Below are 4,897 nucleotides of genomic sequence, written 5' to 3' on the forward strand. Positions count from 1 at the left end.
CGGCGGCCGCCCCTGCGCGGCACGAGACCACCGTACAAGGCTCGGCAAGTGCGCCGCTTCGCCTAATAGACGGCCGGTGAGGCGAGAGACCGCCTCGCTCGCGCCGGCGGCTGTATTCATAAGAGGAGGGGACGGAGCACGGGAGAGAGGGGTTAGAAAGAGAAGGCGAGAAAGTGAGAGGGTGAGAGCGAGAGCGAGAGCGAGAGCGAGAGCGAAGAGCGAGAGCGAGAAGCCGAGAGCGATAGCGCGAGAGCGAGAGCGAGGAGAGAGAGAGAGGAGAGAGAGAGAGAGAGAGAGAGAGAGGAGAGAGAGAGAGAGAGAGAGAGAGAGAGAGAGAGAGAGAGAGAGAGAGAGAGAGAGAGAGAGAGAGAGAGAGAGAGAGAGAGAGACCGATCGGCTGACGCCGTCCTTCGACGCGGCGCGGACCACCGGCGGAGGAATACCGCCCATCACGTGGCGCTATCGAGCCTCTCACGCGACGAGGCCACACACCGGGCCGGCGATGATCAGATGCGGGCGGCCTGCGCCAGCGGGCTGCGTGTCCGATGTCATACACGCGTGCGGCGGCAGACGGTGGCGACGACCGAGCTGGTCGGACGTGATGGGACACGATCTGCCGACTCGAATGCCGTCTTCCGAGCCGGCTCCGATCCGCCTGACGGCAGCGCCCGAGCCGGCTCCGATCCGCCTGACGGCAGCGCCCGAGCCGGCTCCGATCCGCCCGACTGCAGCGCCCGAGCCGGCTCCGATCCGCCCGACCGCAGCGCCCGAGCCGGCTCTGATCCGCCTGACGGCGGTGCCCGAGCCGGCTGCGCCTGTCGCCTGTCCGCAGTCCTGCGACACACCGGCGCCGATGCCATCTCCGTGCGGCGGCATGGGTGCCGATGCCATCTCCGTGCAGCGCCGATGCCATCTCCGCGCGGCGCCGATGCCATCTCTGTGCGGCGCCGATGCCGTCTCCGTGCGGCGCCGATGCCGTCTCCGTGCGGCGCCGATGCCGTCTCCGTGCGGCGCCGATGTCGGCCCGCAACCGGGTCAGCTGGCGCCGCGCACCGCGCCTGCCCCGGCGGCGGCTGACCGCGCGGGACCCGCCAGACGCCGGCGGGCCGCGGTCCGAGCGGCGATCGCCGCTGCGATCCCGGAGGAGCCGGTCCGGTCCGCCGGCGGCGGCGGTCCGGTCGGCCGCGCCGGTGGTCCCTCTGTGTGGTCCGCCGTCGCGGCTGCGCTGGTGAAAGCGGCGCGGACACGCTCGGCCGCCGCCCGCCGCCCGGCGCCGCGTCCTCGCAACCCGTTACGCGCCCGAGACAAATCACGACAAAAAGACCCGAATCGGCGGCCCGCCCGGGGCGCTTCCGGCGGCGCGCGGCGCGCGGCGGGGGGCGCGGAGAGACGAGCCGCCGGCCGACAGAAAGATGATACGGCCCTGATGGAGAGAGAAAGCCGGCCGACCCGCAGATAACGGGTGACGGAAGCGGAGAGGGGCGCGCGTAAACAGACCGGCCGCGCGGGCGGCCGGCCGGGCGGCGCCGGAGAGGCTCTTCAGACGAGGAGGCGGGACAAAGCGGGCGCGCCCGCCGCCCGGCCGCTCCCCGCCGCCGCGGCCACCCCCGGCGGCGCCCCGCCCGCAGAGGTCAGGGGTCAGACGCCGACCCTGCGCCGTACCGGCCGGCCGGCGCCGGCGGCACGCACCGCCAGGGGTCGCCTCGGCCGGAGAGCGGCCGCCGGTGGAGCTGGAGCGGAGCACGGCGCCGGCGCCGCCGGCCGCGACCGACGATTAATCGTGACCGTAAAGCCACGTGATAACACGTGCAGGGTTTAACGGGCGGAGCAGCGTCTCGGGACGGCGCCGAGAGCACGGCCAGCTGCGGGGCCCGGCTGACCGTTGGAGGGCCGCTGCTATGCGAGGTGAACTGGTAATTGACCCAGAAGACGGTGATTTCACGAGACGTCCGCGCTGCAAAACCTTTCAGTCGGCGTGTTGCCCACATCCGTGTGGGCAAACTCACGACGCAGCGAAGATTTGCCTGCGGTTAAAAGGCACAGCTTAACAACTGGCTGCATACTGTTCACACACGTAACCACTGCGTCAAGTCGAGCGTCCTGCGTGGCACGGCTCCGCCACACCCGTCACACAGAACCTACACCGTCCGGGTCACCTCAGACGCACCCACAGCCTCCCGCACCGCCACCACCACCCTCTGTGGCGGCGGCGGCGGCGGCGGCGCCACATTTTACGACGGCGGTCGTCAGCGTCTGCCCCCGGCCGGCAGCCTTGAGCGGCGGTGGCGCCCCGCTGCCCGGCGCGCTCCTCTGGGAGCGCCGTCCCCGGCGCGGCGGCACGTCGCCACCGCGCCACATTCGTCTTGCGGCACCCCGGGGTCGCGGATGCGGTGGCGGACCCGCTGCGCCGGCATATCCGCCAGCGCCGGTGCGAGCACCAGGGGCGCCGGTCAGGCTCGGCTTCAGAGGGAAAGGGTTTGCGCTGGTGAAGAAGAGCTGAGCAGCAGCAGTCGGGTTCGGCTTCACGTGGAAGGGTTCGCGCTGGTGAAGCCGAGCTGAGCAGCAGCAGTCGGGCTCGGCTTCACGTGGAAGGGTCCAGGCTGGTGAAGTCTAGCTGAGTAGCAGCAGTCGGGCTCGGCTTCACGTTGAAGGGTTCAGGCTGGTGAAGCCGAGCTGAGCAGCAGCAGTCGGGCTCGGCTTCACGTGGAAGGGTTCGCGCTGGTGAAGTCGAGTTGAGCAGCAGCAGCTGGGTTCAGCTTCAAGGGGAAGGGTTCACGCTGGTGAAGCCGGGCTGAGCACAGCAGTCGGGCTCGGCTTTAGCGGCGGAAGGGGCAACGAAGGGGCGAGCCGAGCGGCGGAAGGGGCAACGCAGTGGGGTTGCGTGCCAACAGTCAAGCCGACAAAAGGGACAAATCAAAAGACCATTAAAACTATCGTCCTCTAAACCATGGCAATGAATGTGCCGTTCTTCACTGCCGTTCGAACGCTCCTGTCAACAGGTTTCACCATCGCCAGGGTGTACAAATACCCCACTTCTTGCGTTTACGCTCCTGCATTCCGCTCGGTTCGCCGAGACGTCTCTTCACTACGGAATGCTGATTAGCGTCTGAAATTGAATTATGCAAATACTAGAGGGGCCCGACAAGCGGCGCCGTCGTCACCCCTCAAGAGCCGCGTCAAACCGATGCCAATCACGCCGCCGCCACAGGGCCGGCTCACACCGGCCGGGAGGCACGGGTGGCGCCCGAGGCGGACGGCCAACGGCGCCGCCGGGCGAGAGGCGCCGCGACGAGCCTCCGGCGCAGGTGCGCGCTGTCCTGAGGAGCCTCCGGCGCAGGTGCGCACTGCCCTGAGGAGCCTCCGGCGGGTCCGTCGGCAGCCCGGTCCGCGGCGGTGGTCCCACAGGCAGCCAGTCATGTGTGCAGACGCTGCGGGCCAACAAAGTGGCTGCATTCGGCGTGCCCGATTGGCCACAATACGGCGATCGCGGCGACGGCCGAGGAATGCGCTGAGTCGGTGTGACCCGGACCGGGGCGGAAGGCGGGAGAGGGCCGCCGCCGCCGTGTGGCGAGGTCAGCAGCGGCACCGCTCCCGCCCGAGACGCCCCTGCGCAGACGGCAATCGCGGAATGCCCGCTGGTGCTTGTCGCACCTCTTTAGGCTGGAAACAAGCCCCCGACTGGACTGCAGACTCGCTCGCTGTCACCGGAGCCCGGGCAGCTGACAGGTCGACACAAGCACGCATACTGATGCGTCTGACCGGCACAGCGCGTCACACCCGCGGACCCGTGGCCGTCTGGAGTGACAATGCGTCGCGCCTGGGTACCCCTGATCCTCCACCTCACTAAGTCCCTGCACCCCCGACAGCGGCGGCGGTCGGGCCGGGGCCGTCCCGTCTCCGCGGCTGTTACCCCGTCAGCGCCGCTGACAAATGACCAGCCGCAGGGCGCCACCGGCCCTTCCGTCCCTCCCGCGGAAAAATCCCGCCGCTAATGGCAGCGGCCGCGCCTGATCCCGCCCCAGCTCCTGACGCGCGGCGACCGATCGCGTTATTCCGGCCGAGCGGCCGCCCATCGGCGGCGCAAGACGCCGCCCGACACAACAGCTCAGGTCGGAATGCGCTAATTGGTCGGGGCCGGCCAGCGCGGCCGGTCGCGCCGTCCGGCCGCGCCGTCGGCGCGCGGCCCTCGCGCCCCGTCGGGGCAGGCGACGGCGCCGCTTCCGTCGCCGCCGGCGCGGCGCGCACGGCCAGACGGCGAAAAAGCGCGCGCCGATGTCCGCGCGGCCGCGAAAAAGCGCGCGCCTGGCCGGTGGGTGGGGAGAGGTCGACCGTGGGAGGAGGCTGGATGACGGGACCGCTGCGGTGAAGCGGCTACAGGCGGTGGCTCAGCCACGCAAGGGCCGAGGGTGGAAATACCCAGAGTGGGGGAGAGGTGATAATGCGGCGGGCGCCCGCCGCCGAGCCAAAATACCGGATTGGAGAGCCGCTACCGGCCGTGCCTCAGATCCCGACTATAATCAGCGTGATGAATCACCTCCCTAACGACCATACCAGTTACATGACGCCTAAAACAATACGAACAAAGGAGGGAGGAACGGAGCGGTCCTGCTACCGTGACCGAGGTCATCTCGTCCAGGGGTCGCGCATGCCCGATTCCCTCAGCCCTGCGCCGACGCATGTCACGCCTCGCGGGCAGCGGGCAGGGGCAGTACGCGGGCGCGGCTCGCCGTGAGGAGCTCGCCGGCCGGGGCAGCTCCACCACCTGTCCACGCCCGGCGCCGCCAGACGCGCCAGCAGCGCGACGAAGGCGGCCGATCAGAGGCGCCACCAACGCGTCAGCTGGTCGGCCCACAGTCAGGGAGCGCGTCGGCCTTCCTTCAGCCTGTCACGTGGCTCT

This window comes from Pollicipes pollicipes, unplaced genomic scaffold (assembly GCF_011947565.3).
Source record: "Pollicipes pollicipes isolate AB1234 unplaced genomic scaffold, Ppol_2.1 Scaffold_4002;HRSCAF=4701_pilon_pilon_pilon, whole genome shotgun sequence".
In the NCBI taxonomy this organism is placed as follows: Eukaryota; Metazoa; Arthropoda; class Thecostraca; order Pollicipedomorpha; family Pollicipedidae; genus Pollicipes; species Pollicipes pollicipes.